Source organism: Acipenser ruthenus, chromosome 19 (assembly GCF_902713425.1).
Source record: "Acipenser ruthenus chromosome 19, fAciRut3.2 maternal haplotype, whole genome shotgun sequence".
NCBI classification, from domain to species: Eukaryota; Metazoa; Chordata; class Actinopteri; order Acipenseriformes; family Acipenseridae; genus Acipenser; species Acipenser ruthenus.
This window is the reverse complement of record NC_081207.1, coordinates 16,404,203-16,426,735: the sequence shown is the minus strand read 5'-3', so window position 1 is coordinate 16,426,735 and position 22,533 is coordinate 16,404,203. Positions and strand designations below refer to the sequence as shown.

Genomic DNA, 22,533 nt, shown 5'->3' with positions numbered 1-22,533 from the left:
ACTATCACTGACACTGTTATCTGCTGTATTATTGAATTGTATTTTGTCACACTTGTACTTGCTTGAACCAAAGTCATTGTATTTATCGTGCTCTTAATTGTATTATTACTTGTACTGTGATACTTGAAATGTATTTGCTTACGATTGTAAGTCGCCCTGGATAAGGGCGTCTGCTAAGAAATAAATAATAATAATAATAATAATAATAATAATAATAATAATTTGTTGAGGGTTTTATCAGATCTCTTGTGCGCTGAATAATCAGATTTCGGAGTGTGGCTTGGGCTCTATATGGATGTGGCACTGCAAGGAATATTCACATCTGAAGTCTAAAGCCATTACTCTAAAGTACATCGTTCTGTTAATCTCCCAATAGTAACTCTCTGTTTTTTATGCTGCTGCTTGATTTACCCCCCCCCCCCCCCCACACACTGCAATTTGTTTATAAATCGTTCTCTAATACGGCATGCAGATCCCTTTTACAAATACAGCAGATTCTCAATTATCTAGACACCTCCAGAGACACACATTCTGTTCTCCTGAGTGCTCTGCTTTTTCCATGTTACGTTGAATATACTTATACTGCATACGCATACTTAAAAAATGGTTCCATAATCTGGGGTGGTTGATAGTGAAAAAATCGTTATAGCGCTTAATCACTGTTGGGTTTTACTATGACTCGGATATTGTGTGTTTTGGAGCTCCTCTTTATAGAAGTAGTTGTCAGTACCATCAAGTGAACCGCTAATTTTGTTTTCTGTTGCTGTGGTTAAACACAGAATGCTGGCGCTTATTGATATAAACATCCACATGACACATGAACTGAATAAATCAAAATAAAAAACAGTATTTGAGTAACTGCAATATAATCATTCACAATGACTGTTAACAAAAAGGTCAGGGAACAAAAATAAAGAAATGTAATTTGAAGCTCTATAAAAACAGCAGTATTGTATATTCAGGGAAACGAAGATATTTAATAGGCGACAGGAGGGAGAGAAGGGAGGGAAAGAGGAAACAAAATTCCTGTTGTCAGCAAAGTCCTCACAAGCATTGTGTGTCAGCAGTAGCTCGGAACTTAGAATTGAAAGGGTGTATCATTCTAAAGAGTGTTTAACTGTGACAGTTCTTTTAGTGAAGGGATAATTTTGCAGTACAGAAATCATACTCATTACTGTTCCATTTCAGTTAATGAAATGGCATGAATTCCTATTGTGTTTTAGGTTTAGTTCAATATCTTCTAGTACCAGCTCTCTTGTAACCCAGTGTTGCTTGCCTTGCTAACAGCACAGACACCTGCTTCAACACGCTTTCATTAACGGTTTAATTTCACAAGCTCTGCACTCTCATAATAAACAGTCTAATCTGTTGTATTTTTAATGCAATGTTGCTTATAAGGTCACCTTCTGACATTTATCTAAAATTACAGGCTTGAAAACCCTGTCATCGCTCCCTAGCCTGTCAAATTAAAATTGGGGTCATTCTGTGTCTTTTAACCTATTCATCTTTCTATGCTGGGCCAAAAAATATCCTGGAGATGTATGTGGCTCCTTATTTTATTTTTCACTTTACCTTCTTAAGTGTTTCATACACAATGTACAACAGTGTTTAGAGCCATTTCCTGTCATTTTCTTTTTCTTTTCAATTTGATGTTTTTTCTTCACACATTCTGTGTCATTGATTAACTTGTACATGCAGCTGAATACATGTTGTTTCGCAGGAGCTCGGTATAACAAAGCTTTCAAATAAAATACAAATATAAAAGCTAAATGTGTACTGTACTGGTTCCTAGACTGAAATACTTTGAATTGAGCATGTTGTTATTTACATGTGTATAATCTACAATGGGTATACACATTTAGTGCATGTTGGGGGAACTAAAGTGCATCGAATTAATACAAATCTATTTTTTCCCTTTTCATTTTAGGTGACTTGTTGAAAATGAGACAGTTGTGGATAACACCCTTGGAATCCTTTCTAACATGCTCCAATGACCAGTTTTTTTTTTTTTTTATTTAATTCATAAGCACTTTCTTTCTTTTCCAAATGAGCATGGAGGTGGAGAGTGTTCCTGTGGATAACCTGACAGACTTTGACCTGATTCCTTGTGGGGCAGATCCCTGTGTGGTGGATCCTTGTACTCTAGATCCCTATGTGCTGGACCTTTGCACGGTAGACCCTTGTGTGCTGGATTCTCATGTGCTGGACCCTTGCACGGTAGACCCCTGTGTGCTGGAGCCCTCTCCCCCTGTGGTGAATCACAATGGGAATGGCCACGGCCATGGCGAGGACCCAGGTAATGACAGCGAGGCCACCGAATCAGCGGACAGCGAAAACGAAGCCTTAGACTTGCCCTCCCACAGCGGCTGGAGCCACTCACGACGCTCCTCCTCCAATGAGTCCTTCTCCTCCAATCTGAGCGCAGAGTCCGCGGAGGAGAGTCGGCAGAGCGCAGGGAATTCATAAAGAAATACGTGGAGAAGATTTCACAGAGGGTAGGTACAATCTTGTGGTAAAAAAACCAGACAGTCGGTAGTTCTTACCATGGGGGGACGGTGCTAGGTAAAATACTTTACTAGAGATTCCAAACAGCATGTACAGCTATGGCCAAAAGTTTTGCATCACCCTATAGAATTAACTAAGTTTGCTTCATAAAGTCGAAAGAAACCTGCTACATAAATATATTGAATTACATACCGCTTTGTAGTTTTCCATGTACTTAATGAAAAATAAAAAAATATGACATCTCAAAATCTAACATGAAATACTGTAGTACTATTGTATGTCTTCCAGTAGACTTTTTTACTCATCTTGTAGTTTCTTTGATTTACATGTTCATATAGTTGTGTTTGTGTTTGTGTTTGTATTTTTTTTGTTTTTTTTTTAATTATGTCGCAATCCTAAAATTGTAGTTGATACAAAACTTTTGGCCATAGCTGTAGCTATGCCAGGTTTACATGTCTGCTTGTACAATTGTGTTACATCACCATCTAGTGATTGAATGATGAATAAAACGTGTCAGAAATCCACAAAGCGCTGCTTTGTAGAGCTGTTTTGCACAGAACTTCACACAGTCCTGGAGTAGTTAACATTTGTGGATTATGGTTCGTAATGTCTTACAGTTAAAAGCTTCAACTTTAGTAAGTCTCTGCAGGTGTAAAATAGAGCAGCCCTGTTGATTCCCCATCAATAGGAGTCCAGAGTGCTTACAAATTATTATTATTTTTATTATTATTATTTATTTCTTAGCCGACGCCCTTATCCAGGGCGACTTACAAATAAAGACTTCCTTTAAAAGGTACAAACTGCATAGCACAGAAAGCAACTATTTACCTTTCATAGAGGACCTCTCTCAAGAAAATGTTTTAGAAAGTAAAGTTGGAGTAACTTAAAGTTGGAGTAAGCAGTAAAAAGGGTACTACATCTAATTAACTGTGGGGATTCATTGAGATTTATCACGATTCATGGCATGGGTGAATGTACAGAACAGTTTGTCATTTTGAAACGCTAGTCGGGAAGTTCAGTCAGTTAGAAGCTCAGTGCTGGAATAGGAATTCAGCAGTCAGCTGGTTACATGGTGTGACAGAGAGCAAATAAATCAGAGTCAGCAATCTCCCTCCTGACCAGTGAGGGCGCTGTGTAACAGTAACAGTGTGCCCCACTGTTAAGCACTTGTATCGTATTCAAAACACCACTGGCACCCGGAGCACTCATGATTGGATTGGTGATCGTGTAGGTGTTTTAAAGTGTGTGTGTGTGTGTGTTTGTTATTATTATTTTGGGACTGAACCCCATGGTTTTGACTAGCTGTACACATCGTTGTGTATAGTCAGTCTTATTATTTAAAAGCAATTAATAAAGCTTTGTTTTCACCATTGAACTGTTGTTGGACTGTTGTTACTGAGCACTGCATCACCTCTACACCTGTGCACTACAAACCACTTTGCCACACACGGTTATAAGGATTAATGCGTGTGTGTGTGTGTTTTCTGGCAGTCAGAGCTGGCTTTGAGTCATATTTTTTTTGTAGCCTTCATTCTAGAAACAAATGCCAAAGTGAAGAACTGCAAGTGTCAGCAACCTAGCACCCGATGAACAATAAAATCAGTTTCGGTTATCTTTCGACGCATGCAAAAAAGGGAGACATCAAAAACTTAGTCTGGTTATATAACGCTGGCACGGGGGTGGATTGAACCAGTTTAATTTTTAATAATAGTTGTTTTTTTTTTTCTCAAGAAAAGCTGCACCAGGTAAAAAGTTCAGGAGACTGAAAACTTCCATAGACAGCCCATCTTCGAACTCCCAATGATTTATTTTGCACAGCAATGTGCCACACATTACAGGTGTAATAAATCTGTGATTTTGTTCATTCCACTTGCAAGTCCAGTGAAATTAATTGCTATAACCACCCCCACCCCCCTCCCCCAAATTGGGTGCTCTTTACCTTTCTGAAAAAAAAAAATGCAAATGAGCTTTGAGAATCTAGCCCTGTAAGTTTAAGCGATGATGGATGAACTGTAAAACTGTGTTGCTTTAAATATTTAATTGAGGACTTTTTGACTTGGTCTTCTTCTAATTAGATGGCAAAATGAATGCATTTTGAAAAAGTTTTCTGCTGTCTCTTCAGAGATGAGATTCAACAGGAGGAGAAGGCACGCTTTGGGGAGCTCTGGAGCAGAGACAATGGAAAAGGCAGGGAGTGGTTCTCCAAACATGTCAGCGCCCAGGTAAAGGAACAGCTCAGCAGTTACATCAGGTACTCCATGTACAGTTAATAGAGAGGTGTGCTGAGGCAGGGCAGGGTCTTCCTTTCCAGGTACCTGTATCTGCCTCCTTAGTAAGTAGGAGTATACTGTCTATAGCAATATTTTCAATAAATGATAATAAATCTGGCTGTATTTCATGGCTTTTGTGGAGTGTCTACAAATGTTGTTTTTCTTCTTGCTTCTGAATAGTAGTGCTCTCAATGTATTGATTTGTTGTTTATAGCCTATCTGATAGAACATTGGTGGTTGATTACACCTCTGAAATGTGTCTGTGACTCATATTTGCGGAAGAGTTTTGATTGATCTTCGTATGCCCATCATTTTAGGTGCAAGAGCTGTCGATGCTTTAGACAGGAATGCTGTGACTTTGAAAACCCTTAGCTGTAGTAGTGCTCACAATAACTGACCCTATCTTGATATTGTGGAAGCACCCTTTAGTGATGGCATCTGAGTGTGAACAATCAAACAGATTCTTGATTTTGTTTCAGCGCTGCAATTCCAAGTGTGTCTCCGAACAGACTTTCTACAGACTCGTCCAGTCGTTTGCTGTTGTCCTCTTTGAGTAAGTTTTGAAATGAGTTGCTGTGATGGGGTACTCCCCGCCTGTGGCAGGATGGCTTGCAGTGGTGAGGTGTGGTGACGTCACGGACCAGGAAGTAACTGAATCACAACAATGGATGGGCGGGTGAAGCTGAACGCAACGGCGTTCAGATGATTTTATTAATAAACAAAACAAAAATAAAAGATTTAAACAAACAACAAAACAGAAACCAAAGGGCACGAGGGCCAAACGAATAAACAGACAAACAAGTAAGTGTCGTGCTGGCTAATCCAGCACGTTTTAGCAATTGTTATTTTCTGTCTCCTCTCTATCTCCCCGTACCTCCTCTCTGTACACCCAACCCCGCAGCACGGACAGCTGCAGGTTCTTATACTCTGGCCGAGGGGTTAACTAGCTGTTAATTATCTTATTACCCCTCGGCCACAGTCTGCACGCGTTTGGTAAGGATGTGTGACTGTCAGCTAGTTAAATAATCAGTAGCTGATCAGCCACGCATCCTCACAGGTTTTTAAATTATAAATATAAAAAACAGTAACAAAAGACGCGGCGCTTTTATCTGCGCCGCAAACAAATACAAATAATAATAAATAGGGGCGGGACACTCCGCCACACCGCCCCTGTGCATATTTCGTATTTTGTATTTGTATCATTTATTATTTATTTTATATGATGGCGAAAAGATGGTGTTTTGATTTATTATGTGTGGCAGGACAAGAGAGGTGCTGTCCGCCATTATTTGTTTTGGTTTTTAAAATACCTCATGAGAATGTGTGACTGTCAGCTACTGATTATTTAACTGACAGTCACACAGAATTAATAAACCTGTGCAAAATGTGACAGAGGGATAATAAGATAATTAATAGCTAGTCCCTCAGTCACCACTATAAAGACCTGCAGCTTTATCAGCACAGGGTGGAGTGTTCATGAGTGGAGAATGGGAGTAGAGAGGAGGTAAAAGTAGACATCTAGAAGTAAACAACTGCTACCCATGCTGGTTTACTCCAGCATGATACTTAATTTAGGGTCATTTAGGGCTCTGTTTGTTTGTTCTGGCCAACGTGCCGGTTTGTTTTGAAAACTTTTTTTGTTAAAACTCTTTATTTTGTTTAATAAAAAGCTGAGCGTCATTACGTCTCAGTTTTGCCCCGAAATTGCCTGTTGTTGCATTCATTTCCTGGCCTGACGTCACCCCTACAGCCATCCTATTCACAGTTGCCAAACTGCAATTTTGGGGTTTGTGTATCTGATAGTGACAGCTGTGAGCTTGTGGGTTATGTTTTATGACAATGTCTCTTTGCTTGACTTGGTTCTTGAAGTGATTGATTGTTAGCCTGCTTGTTTCTTATTTTGTTATTAATCAAAGGGTGTGTGTGTTTGCTTACAGGTGCTACCAGAAGGATGACTTTGGCCCCGCCAAAAATCTCATGACAATGTGTTTCACTTACTATTACATAGGTAAGACACTTCATTAGGATTTCACAGTGAGGAGGGGGAGCTGGTGCTTGAAAGATTATTGTTAAATTCCCAACAATCGACAAAAATCAATACATTAGATTGTAGCGCTATATATATATATATATATATATATATATATATATATATATATGTATATATATATATATACTCCAGTGTGGCTTTGGCTGTATGTTTAGGGTCTATGTTTATGTCCTGCTGGAAGATGAATCTTCTCCCAAGTCCCAGGTCTCTTGCAGACTTCAGCAGGTTTTCCTCCAGGATTTCTCTGTACTTTGCTGCATTCATTTTGCCCTCTATTTTCACAAGCTTAACGTTGAGGCCAAAAAGCTCTATTTTGGTCTCATCAGACCATAGAATCTTCTTCCACTTGGTCTCAGAGTCTCCCACATGCCTTCTGGCAAACTCTAGCCGAGATTTGAGTGAGATGTGAGTTTTTTTCAACAGTGGCTTTCTTTTTGCCACTCTCTCATAAAGGCCAGTTTTGTGAAGCACCCAGGCTATTATTGCCGTATGCACAGTGTCTCCCAGCCGTGGAAGACTGTAACTCCTTTAGAGTTGCCATTGGCCTCTTGGTGGCCTCCCTGACTAGTGCCCTTCTCGCCCGGATACTCAGTTTTTGAGGACGGCCTGTTCTAGACAGATTCACAGTTGTGCCATATTCTCTCCATTTCTTAATAATGGACTTTACTGTGCTCCGGGGGACATTCAATGCCTTGGAAATGTTCTTATATCCTACCCCTGATTGGTGCTTTTGAAGAACCTTATTCCGGATTTGCTTTGAATGTTCCTTCGTCTTCATGATATAGTTTTTGGTAGGAAATGTACTAACCAACTGTGGGACCTCCCAGAGACAGGTGTATTTAACCTGAAATCATGTGAAACACCTTAATTGCACACAGGTGGACTCCATTCAACTAATTATGTGACTTCTAAAGACAATTGGTTGCACCAGAGCTTATTTAGGTGTGTCGTAGCAAAGGGGGTGAATACTTATGCAATCAATTATTTTCTGTTTTATATTTGTAATTAATTTAGAACAATTTGTAGATTTTATTTTTCACTTCGACATTATGGACTTTTTTTGCATTGATCAGAGGCAAAACCTCCTAATTAAATCCATTTTGATTCCATGTTGTAACACAATAAAATGTGGAATAGTCCAAGGGGGGTGAATACTTTTGAGAGCCACTCTATCTATCTATCTGTCTATCTATCTATCTATCTATCTATCTGTCTCTATATAGAGAGGTTAGACACCATCTACATTGTGTTGTAGAGATGTAAAGTAGAGATACAGTATATAAAGATATGAATATAGTGGCGTTATAGAGGAACACAATATTAAAACTGGGACAATGTTATAACTGGGCCAGAGTGAAACAAGGATCAGGTGAGCCCGGCTAAGGGAGACAGCTTTCCTTAAAAACTAATTTACAAAGTAAAAGAAATAATTACCTACCCAAGGGGATGTGTGTAGGTATACGGGGAACCCTGGCCACCCCCAGTGTATAGGAACAACTGAGTGTAGGACGGAGACCTGTGCTGACCCGCTTAGCGGCAGTGGGGGCACTGCGTAAGCAGCACTTTTGTTTGTAGTTTTATTACTGTGTGTTATTTTCCCTTTTTCTTTCGCCTTCTGTTTTCATTATTATTTTCGAGCACTTGTATATGCACGGAACAGTATACCTGTATTGGTAACCCCGTGGTCCTATTTTACTGTCGACAGTATACAGGCCACGGACAACAGCGCCCTCTGCGGGCTAAAATAAATAAAAAAAGAAAATAAATAAAACTGGGCACCTGTGCGGTGTTTGCAAATAAAATCTTCTGTTTCCCGTGTCAGTGAATACACCCACCCTTCCACAGGTCCATATTCATAAAGCATTTTCAACCAAAATCAAAAATAAACATATGGGACTGTTAAATTAGCACATGAAAGATTTATCTGACACTACAACTTCTTTGTGTTGTTTTCCAATAAGGAAAACAAGGTAAATGCATTATAAATATAGGCCTACAGTATGTTTTCTCCTGATCTCTTGGAAAGCCTGTGAGTCAGGGACATTTTGTATTGTACAGAAAAGGCACGTGTTTAATTTTATTTTTTATTCACTTTTTTTTCATAGTTACCATTGCTTCAGGCAAGTTGCTTATATATTTAACCCTTCTATATGCCTTGTTTTCATCAAGCATTGATGTTCTACTTAAACATTTGCAACTGCAAATTAAATGGTTTAATTATTTTTCCTCAAGTTAGTTTCATGTAAAAAACATATAGCTTTTGTAAATTGTTGAGTAAAAATCAAGCTGAAATAAACAGCCTACTTTTTACAAGCATACAGAATCTATTTGACTAGTATTAAAGTGTGTGAAGGGTTGTACAGCAAGACTTAGCTTGTAAATGGTAATCTCTGATCAATACATTTTTGTGGTTGGTTATCCTAAGGAGTGTACTGTGAAGAGGTGTAGAGCCTGGCATTACCCAAGTTATTTTTTACCTTGACAGATTTCAAGGTCATTACCACTCTATTAACTATAATAATAACTAAACAATAACTAAAATGATATATAGTTAACTGTAATAACTATAACTAAAATTAAACTAATAACTATAACTAACTATAAATAAAATAAATAAATCATAACTATAACTAAAAAAAACATAACTAAAAAACACTGGTTCTAGTGACTGGTTTGAGATTCAAGCACATAGCAAAGTCATTGTGTTATATTCTCTGCACATTCCGTCTCCTTGTAGGAAAAACGCTTCTCTCTCCTACTGACTTCATGGAGAAGCCGGCTGCAGGTATCGACTCTTACCTGAAAACTGCCAGCAGCTGGCTGGCAGGCAAGAAGGACATCGCAGAGCGGCAACTGAAGAACACATCATCCAAGACAGAAAATGTCAAGGGCTTCTTCGGAGGCCTGGAGAGCAAGCTACGAGGACCAGTCAGCAAAAAAACTGGGTGAGATAATAATAATAATAATAATAATAATAATAATAATAATAATAATAATAATAATAATAATAATGGTGCTTTTTAAAATATGACAGTGTTAATAGGTAAAAGTTTAAACATTCAACAATTGTTAAATGTTTAAAATGCCGTCTAAATGTTTAACTGTTGTCAAATATATAAATAGACTAAATAGAGGTGTTAGCCTCTACAGTGTAAGCCAATTTACTTCATATTTAATATTTCGTCACTCTCTTCCATAGCAATATGTTAAACTACAAACATTTAAGTGGGTTTGATACTAAAATGCTGAAGTTTAGTAAATTAAACTTAAACAAACAACCCTACAAAACATTGTCTCATGCTTATACTATGCCTTTTCCAGGCTTTGCCATGTTTGCTGTTTGTCTGATTTTGCTGCGTGTCTGCTTTCACCTTGGCTTGCTTACCATAACTTCTGTATAAAAAAATATACATATTTTCAAACAATCAACAGAAACATTCCCCAGGCATTGCTGGCTAAAATCATATGGAAATTAACATGTTCTAAAACACAAGTATAAAAACCTGCACATCCAGCTGGTCACAAGCAGTTCTGTGACTAATGGCTGCAGTCCAGGAACCACCACTTTGTAGAATCCTTTGTGAAAATAGAGGGCTAATTCTTTACTTACATGTTGCTGTGTGAATAGGAGATAGGAGAGAAGTAACTGTACCAACGCGTGGCGCTGTTGCGTAAAAGAATACTGTTATGAGAGGAATAGGTATCTGAATCGACATAAGAGAATATAGTAGTGAGACTGTGTTATATAGGCACGTGTTTGTGGATTTAAATTTTTTACGTTAGGAATTCATTAAAAACATAACACCTATTTTATCTGTGTAGTTTCTGTAGGTATGTATCGGTACAGCTATAGCCAAAAGTTTTGCATCAACTACAGTTTTAGGATATATATATATATATATATATATATATATATATATATATATATATATATATATATACACACTACCGGTCAAAAGTTTTAGAACACCTCCATTTTTCCAGTTTTTATTGAAATTTACGCAGTTTAATGTCTCAATGTACTCTGAAATTAAAGCGTAGAACAAATAAACAATTGGAGATAAAAAAGAAATCATGGAATCGTTTGGTTTAACAAAATTTAATCTAAATTTTTGACTCATCAAAGTAGCCACTTTTTGCAGCTATAACAGCCGAACACACTCGTGGCATTCTTTCTACAATGGAAATCAAATGTTGTTCGGAAAGTTCTTCCCAACACTGTTGCAGAAGTTCCCACAAATGTGTTGCACTTGTAGGTTGCTTTGCTTTCACCCTTCTGTCCAGTTCATCCCAAACCAGCTCGATGGGGTTTAAGTCTGGAGACTGTGCTGGCCATTCCATGATTTGAAGCCTACCGTCTTGTTCTTTTCTTCTAAGGTAGTTCTGACATAGCCTGGAGGTATGTTTTGGGTCATTATCTTGCTGTAGGATGAACCCCTGACCAACTAGGCGTATACCAGAGGGTATTGCATGGCGCTGCAAATGATAGCAGTTTTGGTTCAGGGTGCCACTCACTCTGTGCAAGTCGCCGACTCTAGATCCAGCAAAAGAGCCCCAGACCATCACGCGTCCTCCTCCATGTTTAACAGTTGGTGTCACACACCGAGGAACCATTCTTTCATCTACTCGACGGCGTACAAAAACCCTGCGTGATGAACCAAAGATTTCAAATTTTGATTCATCGGTCCGTAAGACCTTCTTCCACTAGTCCACTGGCGGTGCTTCATGGCCCAGGCAAGCCTCTTTTTCTTATTTTGCCATCTTAGCAATGGCTTTCTTACTGCCACTCGACCTGTCAAACCTGCAGCTCGAAGTCTTCTCTTCATCAGTTGAAACTGAGACTTGCTTACTACGACCAGTGTTAAGCTGTGCTTGAAGCTGTTGTCCTGTGAGCCGCCTATCACGCAAGCTGTTGACTCTCAGAAACTTGTCTTCTGATTCTATTGTGGCTTTGGGTCTGCCAGACCTCTTCCTGTCAGAGTTTCCTCCAGTTTCCAAGTGCCTTTAGATGGTATAGGAAACTGTACTCACTGACACCTTGACTTTCTTTGCAATTTCTCTAAAGGAAAGACCTACACTTTTAAGGGTTATAATGGTCTGTCTGTCTTCCTTTGTTAATTGCCTTTTTCTTGCCATTATGAGAGCAATATACTACTTCCTGCAGTACAATACTGTCCAAATAATGCTTAAGAGGGTGTAGTAACACAGTCTGTTCCAACACTGCTTTTATACAGACAGAGGGTTTGTAAGTAATCAACAAAAGTTGGGACACCTGTAGGAATTGTTAGCATCAACTTTCAAGGCTTAATTCACTTCCATTGCTGCAGAACAGCTGTAAGTTGTTATCCCATTACTTGTTCCCTGAAAAAGGCCTTTTTGTATAATTCTGAAATGTACATTATTTTTCAGTTTTTGGTAACCTAAACTTTTTCTTTTAACCTCTGGCAGTTTACTGCTTACCTTTGTACCATTTCAGGTTATTCACTGGACTTGAACTGCTTAAATTTCAATAAAAACTGGAAAAATTGAGGTGTTCTAAAACTTTTGACCGGTAGTGTATATATATATTATAAACGAATCGACCCTCTTCACGGTTCTAGCCCCTTTAAAAACACGACCCAACACACTGGAATGGATTTTAAAGCGCTGGTGCACTATTTTTTAATAAACACCAAAAATAAACAAAAATACAAAACAAACACCTAGCTCTGTACGAGCACTAACTAACACACAGGAACACCCTGACTACCAGTGGGACAGCTAGGCTGTTTCCCCACTAAACAATAAACAACACCACACAGGTTTAATACAACACACTTTACCTTACGACTGCTGGGAAGCAGAGTACCTCTTCCTGCCTCCTACTCAGCAGCCCAGAGCAGACTGACTGCTCTCCTTATAAACCTTGCACCTGGTTCTGATTTACAATCATAGCCAGGTGCAGGTGATAATTAACAATAAAACAATTAAACACCACAAATGAGCATTCCACACATGTTTTTACTGCAGAGAGGTTTTAACCCCCTCCCTGCTGTCTCACAATATATATATATATATATATATATATATATTTTAGCTCAAAGAGCCAGCTGCCCAACGTTTCGATATGTTGTACATATCTTTCTCAAGGGAGCCTGTGTTTGAATCAAAACATTGGAGGTATTTATAGGTTTTTGACGGCATGACAACTACTTGTTATTGTTTACATTCAAATCCATGATTTATTCTTACATGATGTAATGGTGTTCTATATATTGTGGCATCATTTTTACTTCTATCTTTGAATCTGTATTAATTCTAATTAACACCACTTTACATAAACTTATATTTTTATTATATCATGCAATGCTGGCTCTGAGGATCAGTCTAGATTTGGCCTCCTCAGCGCATCAGTATGCACAACTTTTGAATGAATTTTGTTTATTTATTTAAAAGTTAATTAGTTCATTCTTTTCTGTTGACTCCTGCTGGCATAATCGTGTTCAGTCTATTTATCCATTTACTTTCTTTTATTCTTCTATATGTCGCATAATCAAAGAAACTACAACATGATATCGAAAAAGCCTACCGGAAGCCATAATAGTAGTACAGTATTTCATAATAAGTTTTGAAATGTCTCATTTTTCAATTTTTGTCAGTTTTTCATTTAGTATACAGAATACTACAAAGCTTTATGCAATGTTATGTTAACAAAACATTATTCTGCTAGTTTCATTCAACTTTATGAAGCAAAATTTGTTAATTCTATAGGTTAATGGACAACTTTTGGTCATAGTTGTAGATCATTTATGGGGTTTTGATGTGTGTGTGTGTGTGTGTGTTTTTTTTTTCTTTAACAGAGATGGTGAGAATCAGCCTGAGAAGAAACCAAAAAAGGCTGGTATGTCCATCTTTTTAACTCCATAATCCCGTGGCTCCTTCTCTCCCCTCACTCTGTGTGTGTGTGTGTGTGTGTGTGTGTGTGTGTGTGTGTGTGTGTGTGTGTGTGTGTGTGTGTGTGTGTGTGTGTGTGTGCACAGCTGCAAGCTGAAAGCGCCCTTGGAGTGTAGCTGTGCATGGAAGAGAAGAGACGTTGTCCTTTAAGACTGGTCAGCTCTCTCTGTACATGCTTAAACCCTCCGCCTTGTTTTCCAGTGGTGTTGGATTTCCCTGAAGAAAAGAAAGAAGAGAAGGTCTATCTGTACACACATTTAAGACCGCAGCCGATCTGGTGGGTATTACTGGGTTACCTTCCATTTAACTGGTGTCATCCAGTCTCTTAAAAGAATATACAAAACTAGCAACTAGAAACATCTTGCAGATATGATATGCTTATCGTTTTGTGAAAAAGGTACATCCATTAAACTAAATAGCTAAGCTAATCTAAACTAAATAGCTCTATCTATCTATCTATCTATCTATCTATCTATCTATCTATCTATCTATATATATATATATATAAATATATATATATATATATATATATATATATATATATATATATATATATATATATATATATATATATATATATATATATTGGGTTAAAGTACAACATAATTCCACTAAATCCTGCCATTTCATACAATACATTGTCATATATAAAAGATGCATTCATTATTGTAAATATGTAATTTTTAGATTATAGGTAATAATTAAGCAGTAGTGTCCAGAGCATATTCCTGCTGTTTATAAACCAAACAAACTTGGGCTGCTTCAAATGTATGTCAGGTTTAAAGGGAGCCACATTAGCTTCAGAGGCATCTACACCGGGATAATGATCTCTCTCCTTAAAAGCTGATTGAATGAGACAATGTGTGACATTTCTACTTCGAGAGGTCACATGAAGGAATGTGGAGACATTGACTGCATGTGTAATATTGGAAAGCAGCGTGTAACTGAGGCGTTGCTATTGGGAGAGTGTAACTGAGGCGTTGCTATTGGGAGTTTTGCAAGAACTCAGACTCTCGCATGTTAAGGCTCTGTTATGGCTTATGCAGTAAATAGAAAAATACCATTAAAAAAATCTCATGCACATTAATCATAAAGCAGGGCTGGAAATAAGACTGCCATTGCATAGCAGTTTGATCCATGCCTGGTTTCACTATGGGTTTAATCAGACACACCTGAGCTTGTCGCCTATACACTGTGGCTAATCAAGCTTGTAGTAAAACCTGGAATGGGTTATTTCCATCCCTGTAATTAGTCTGCAAAATGATGTTAATAAATACATGGCCACAACTGTCCAATAAATGGCCACACCTGTGATTGCTGGCAGGGACAGATTTAACCCCTGACAACCTTGCATTCCCACCCACCCACACACTATTTACAGCAGTAGGGCTTCTGCCCTGGCACAGTGTTACTTTAACTTTGTTATATGACGTGGACACTGTACAGTGGATGAACAGTTGCTGAGATTCAGAACAGCATTGCTCTAAAACTTTAACTAGTTACTTGTTTAATTGCAGGATGCTGTGTTTTAAAGCCATGGTTATAAAAACTTATTAGAATGTATGTATTGGTGTAATTTAGTTGGGTTTCAACCACGGTCCTGGGGGACCCCAGTGTCTTCTGGTTTTCATTCCAGCTGAGCTCTCAATTACTTAACGAAGCCCTTAATTGAACTAATAATTAATTAATTAGGCCTTTTTAATTGTTCTCAGCTCCTAAAAAGTTGCAGATTTCAAGTTATTTATAACATGTTATAGTTAAGTTGAAATCTCCAATTGTTTAAGAGCTGAAAGTAATTAAAAAGGCCCAATTAAGCTCAATTAATCAGTTCAATTAAGGGTTTAGTTAAGTAATTGAGAGCTGAGTTGGAATGAAAAGCAGAAGACACAGGGGTCCCCGAGGACCGAGGTTGAAAACCATTGGTGTAACTGAAACTTGTTTCCCATGGCTCTGCTCTGGTCGATACAGGCACACACTGCGATTCTGGAATGGGGCCTTTTTCGACGCAGTCCACTGCGAGAGAAGGAAGAGATCTCCCACTACAAGGTAGATAGGCTGCCATAATGAACCTGGGGGTGGAACGCAGCTTTCAACCTCCGTTCATTACAGCCTTTACATTTAGACTTTACATTGAAATGTGTTGTTTTAAACCCTGATGAGCTGCAAGAAACCATGTAGGTACCAATTTTGCTTTTTTAAAAAAATAGATATTATTTATTTCCCACCCCTCAATTTCATGTGTTAGATATTGCAACCAAAAAAAAGGTTGCACATAATTATATGGAAAGCTAATGTAAGTTATAAGATGGCAATTAATTTATTCTGTAGTGTATTATATAATTACATATATTTTACTTAATATATAGTGCTTGGCAGGAGCACCAAGAAATCTTTCATTATGGTACGCATAACTGAACCACACCAACACCGCTTTTCATGCCGGTAATGACTCTGCATCACCATGCTGTAAAGTGTTTCAGCCAATCAGAGTGCTGATTGTCACATAAGAAAACTGCAATCAAATTGCACTGCTGTTTCCCTTTTCTAAAACTGAATAAACACAGCGTACTGCCATCGAGACAGAACAGCAACTACAGTGACAGCCAAATATTCCACAACAACAATAAAAGCTACAAATAAACTGAAATAGAGAGAAACTAGGAGAAAACTAGCTCACAAGTCTTTTATGCTGGTTCCATTTCTAATCATTTTACTTTCACAATCACTACAACTAATCATTACTCTCCCCTTCCCCACCCCCCGTAAGCATGGCGTATAAACATAAATTTTCTTTTTATGTTACATGTGACAAAAAACAGGCAGTTAAAAAAAAAAAGAATTATTATTATTAATAATAATAATAATAATAATAATAATAATAATAATAATAATAATAAACTCTCATGGCAGGATACATGATGAGACCGAAGGTGGATTATCCATGTTACTAGAAGACCCGGAATACAATTTCCTTTTTTTTAATGCTTTTGTTTTGCCATAAAACTTTCTTTTGTTTTTGTGAAGTCCATTTAGTTAACGTAGTAAATTGAACTTTCATATTTGTGTTGCATTAAATACCTCTTTGCTTCCCAGTATACCGTTATGTTGTCGAGGTGCTGTACTGGTATTTGATGAATTTTCCTGTTTTCTCCATTTTTCTTCCAGTTATGTTTTTAGTAAATTTATGTAACTCAACATCTTTTCTTGTGGCAGCATTTTCCTGACTTTCAACTAACACGTCTGTTTTCATCAGTAACATTTTGAAATCTGGTCATCATTTTCATTAAACTGCCCGTTTGTGTGCCGTGGTGAAGTCAGTTAAGATGCCCACGCAACCTGTACATAATAAACCTTATAATCTTACAGCTGTACACAATAAGACTGTAAACTCCGGGAGTTCTAATATAATCTCTAGGGCTGTAAACGGCTACTATGGATTATAATAATAATAACACAACTTGGCAATTGCGTGTTAATGATTAGGAAAATGTAATATTTTGTGTGTGCTGATCCACCAGGGAGGCAAAATAAGCTGATCCCTGGAGCCAGCATTACACTTTAGCCATCAACACGAGGCAAAAGGATATCTCCATCATCAGAATGTAAGGAATCGCAAATGGATGGAAACGCAGATGGATCACATTAGTTTACTTTAAAGCTACGTCTTAGTTGGTGCTTATCTTGGCGAGAGCCGAGTCTAAAATCAACATGAAGTTTTAACATCTACTCTCATGTAATGGAAATCATGAAGATCTGGACATGTCCAGTGACTGCTGTGAATAGTGCAGCTGGCAACGAGAGTAAGACCTTGTGACAGCCTGGAGAGACAGCTGACAGAAGCAAAGAGACCCCATTGGGGCTGGCAGGGGTTAGCTACCCTTGTCGACAGTATCTAGCTCTGTGTTTTCAATGGGAACAGGATGCTGGAGACACCTGCCCAAGGCTTCTAAGAAATTAAAGAGAAAAATACCCCTAGAGTGAAGATAACTCAATGTTAGACAACATGGTTAACGACTTAGGAAAGGAAACAGATATGAGAATGGAGAGTACATCACAAAGAACTAGCTCAAGATCTGCAGTTAGCAAAGACATGGAATTTCAGGGTTGTGTCTGCGGCAGGAGCAAGGCGACAACGGTCAGGGGTTTGAAGATTCATCAAGGGAGAATGAAATGCTTGAGGGACAAGGGCCTCGCATTGATCAGTACTTCTTACGAAGTCAGTCAAGTTAGTCGAATGAAATCCAGTGACAGGAAGCAAACCACAGGATATCAGCACCCCTGTTATAGACGTGAGGAGGACTTGCATGGATACAACTAGTGATGAACCTAATGATCCTTGTGAACCCGGTCAGACAAACCAGCGTAAGAGAGAAAAGAACCTCAACGGGCACAAGCCTGGAGTTAAATGGCCAAGATTGTGAGAAAACTGCGTGTGACACAATAAATACAGATCTCTGTTTTGTGTTGGAAAGTTTAAGTGGAACAGTTGAAAAGAAGCTGAATAAATTTGGGGACATCATCTACGCATATGGAAGCAAGAGGTTTGGAGCTGAAAAAAGGAAGAAAAAAGTACAAACTATTCCTAGAAAGTCTAGACGGCAGCAGGAGATTGAACGCTCTTAGTTAGAGAAAGGAGACAGCTAAGGAAGCAATGGAGAAGAGCAGAACAAAGTCAGAAGGCGGGACTCAGTCTCTTTCAGAGGGTCATAAAAGATAAGCTTGCAACATTGCGCAGAACTGAGCGCCTACGGAAACGTTACAAAAAGAAGGAGCGTGTGAGAACTAACTTTTATAAAGACCCATTCAAATTTGTAAAGAAGTTATTCACCAGTGAGAAGAATGGCACACTAAAAGCATCTAAGTTCGAGCTGGAGAGATATTTGGAGGAAACACATACAGATTCAAAAAGGCAGGAGCCTTTGTCGATTCCGTCACTTAAGTGAAGAGAAGTAGAGCAAGCTGTGAAAAAAGCAAGGGCGTCATCATCTCCAGGGCCTAATGGAGTTCCGTACATATCCTGATGTAACTTTCACTATTATCTGCTGTATTATTGAATTGTGGTTTGTCACACTTGAGAATTATTGTATTTCTTGTTCTTATTGTATGACTTATATTGTAACACTTGAATGTATTTGTATTTGCTTGCGATTGTAAGTCGCCCTGGATAAGGGTGTCTGCTAAGAAATAAATAATAATAATAATAATAATAATAATAATAGTACATACTACGAATCCTGTGGAAATTGATGAAAGTAGCATGGGACAAACAGGTTGTACCTAGAGCATGGTGCCGAGCAGGAGGTGTCTTTATACCAAAATAATAAAAATTCTACAAGAATCAGTCAGTTTCGTGCTATTTCCCTGTTAAATGTCGAAGGAAAGATTTTCTTCAGCATTATTGCTCAGAGATTTCAGGACAAAAAGCCGGCATTCCAGGTTTCCCAGGATGCTTAGAACACAGCAGTGTGATCTGGCAACAAATTCAGTCAGCTAAAAAGGAGAGGATTACAGCATTACAGCATTACAGATGGATCACATTAGTTTACTTTAAAGCTACATCTTAGTTGGTGCTTATCTTGGCGAGAGCCGAGTCTAAAATCAGCATGAAGTTTTAACATCTACTCTCATGTATTGGAAGTCATTCATTTTAATATAAGACACTGAATTCAAATACAAATTAAAGTTTAAATGTGCACTTACTGTGCTCCATCGTGGAAGAGCAGCAGAATTTAAATCATGCAGTAGTACTGTACTAACATTCGATGCCACCAGCGTATTTACCAGAAACAGACGGTTCAGTGCTTTTACTCATTTCTATTTTTTTCTCTGTCATTCTGGATCATCAGAAGAGAGATTTTTGCTCTTTTTGAAGCTTCAACCAAACATATCTGCTTCTGTTTACTCATTACTACCACTAAATAAACAGCACGATTCTATATTAAATGTCTGTTTCGCTTCAACCAATTGCCCAGGATACATGTGCGTCCACATTTATGAAGACGACAACATGCATACTGCTGTGTGCGCAAATGGTGCTTGGAGTTGCATTGAATTAATCTATTTTAATATATTCTCTGGAGTGTTAACATGCTTTAAATGTTCAATGTTTTGTGCTGTATAATTCTAAACATGTAGCACAAACTTGTCTTAGTGTAACCTGGTTATTTTTCTCAATATCTTTCCTATTTTTATTATTTTTTTAACAGTAATATACGTATACAGTATATCTTTATGTTTTTGTATGGCTCTTTACAACTACCTGGTCCTCGGTAGGGCTCTGCATTCCAGAGACCTGGTCTAGCTTTTCCCTGGGTTTATTCCACCATCTGGTTTTCACTTTATTAAGTCCTTTTCCTGTGAGTTTCCCCTGAGAGATATTGATAGGCTGCCTGGGGAGTTGGAAGTTACACATCTGTGCTTTCCCAGAAGTAAGCCTGTGTATACGGTCAAACAGTGGTGGGGGTGTGCTATCTTTAGGCACATTCGTATTCGTGTTCAATTAGGTTATTTAATTTAGCTGTTTCGCCTCTAACATTAATTACTGTGGTTTTTTGCTCTCTACCTATCTGTCATTCTTTTTTCTTTCTTTTGTGGGTCTCCCTCTCTTTCTCTTGGCTGGGAGACTAAACTAGTAGTACAGAGTTTTGTTTGCTTCAAAGTAATCATATTTGTAATACTCTCCACCCACTGTCTTAAGTGTAAGATTACTATTAGTCACTGCTAACTTAGATGAAAGATTGCATTTGCTACTAAACTACTTACTGTGCTAGCAGTTTACTCTGTACCACACCACCCCCTTAGTAAAAGTAGCCATGTAGATGGCCCAGCTAAGCTCTAAGCTGTGGATTGTGCCTTTGCCAGGGAGAAGTGGTGTCACATGAGCCAGGAAGAAAAGGATGATAGCCTGCGGTTCAAAGAAAATATTGCATTCGGACAGCTGGGGTGAGTCATTTCAAATGTTTTCCGAGGTAGTGCCTTGTCACATTGCTCTTGGAAATGGGGAAAGCTACACACTTGACATTAGGTCATTGTTTTGGAAGCATTGTGTATGAAATATCTGCATATCTAAAGTATAAAGTACAAGTAACATGCAATCATTGTTTTGTTCTGCAGAACCTTCACACACAACATGCTGGCCTTCGGACTCAGCCGGAAGTTCTGCAATGATTTTTTGAAGAAGCAAGCGGTCATTGGCAATCTGAATGAAGGTGCTGAATCCAGTTTAAATGCAACATGAATTGTTTGGTTCTGTCTGATCTGTAGACAATAAGAAAGAAGTTATTTGACTTGGGTTATACATTCACAGCAGACCAATTTAACTTTGGAAATGGAGGGGGTGAGATGTGCTTATAGAAAGAGAATGCATTTTATTTTTCATTTTACAATCGCAACCTACCCATGCTTTATTGTACTGCCAATTTTTTTAAACATCTCACCCACTGCTTGCGTACAGTACGCACTATTTCTTTCACAGCCTAATGTGGTCCCTATTTGTAAGACTAGTTTGATCAAACATTAAATGCAGAATATACAATACCGGCACAAACTGTGCATTTGGACTTCGACTCCTGCTAATACAAACTTCTATCAAAAATTATTATTATTATTATTATTATTATTATTATTATTATTATTATTATTATTATTATTATTTTATATAATTTTTGGTATTTTAAGGTTTCTATAATACAAGCAGCATTGCAAGGTGTCCAACTGATAGTTACAATAAAAAGACAATGTCTCAATAAAGATTTATTTATTTATTTATTTATTTATTTATTTATTTATTTATTTTTTAAATGTCTTTTACGTAATCTTTTTTTTAATTTTCCCCCAGAGCAAAACAAGCTGCTGAAGAGATGGCTCTGGAATAGGAGTCTGAAGAACTGAACTCAGCAATATTGTGGCTAGAGATGTCTTTCCTACATGACTTGGATTTATAGATAAATATTACAAAGTGTATATTTTGGAAAACAGATGCTGTTAATTATATATATATATATATATATATATATATATATATATATATATATATATATATATATATATATATATATAATTGTAATAAAAACTGCACCACTCACGTGCGGTTGCGCTATTTTTAATGAACAACACAAAAACAAAATAAACAAAACAAACACCTAGCTCTTTTATGAGCACTAAATAAACAGAACAGGAACCTAAACTAAAAAACAGGACAGCTAAGCTGTTTACCTGTAGCAAAATAAACAAAACAACACACACTGTTTTCACGCAGATCATACCAAAAGGCTTTACACTACCTTTTTCTTTTTGTTTACGGCTGACTAACTGCTTATATACCCTGCACCTGGCTCTAATTTACAATCATAGCCAGGTGCAGGTGATAATTAACCATAAAACAATTAACCCAAAAATGTGTCTACGCACATGTTTTTCTGCAGGGAGGATTTAACCCCCTCCCTGCTGTCTTACAATATATATATATATATATATATATATATATATATATATATATATATATATATATATATATATATATATATATAATTTATTATTATTTATTTCTTAGCAGACGCTCTTATCCAGGGCGACTTACAATTGTTAATAATATATATACAGTGCCGTGAAAAAGTATTTGCCCCCTGTCTGATTTTCTGCATTTTTGCATATTTTTGACACTGAATGTTATCAGATCTTCAACCAAAACCTAATATTATTTAAACGGGACCCTGAGTGAACAAATAACACAAAAATTTGATACATATTTCATTTATTTATTAAAGAAAGTTATGC

The 22,533-nt window shown here is 37.6% G+C and overlaps 1 pseudogene; it reads left to right on the top strand.

Annotated features, from left to right (window-relative positions):
- The first annotated feature begins 1,933 nt into the window (after positions 1-1,933).
- On the top strand, positions 1,934-21,648 carry LOC117424818 (uncharacterized protein KIAA0513-like; annotated as a pseudogene).
- Positions 21,649-22,533: the final 885 nt, after the last annotated feature.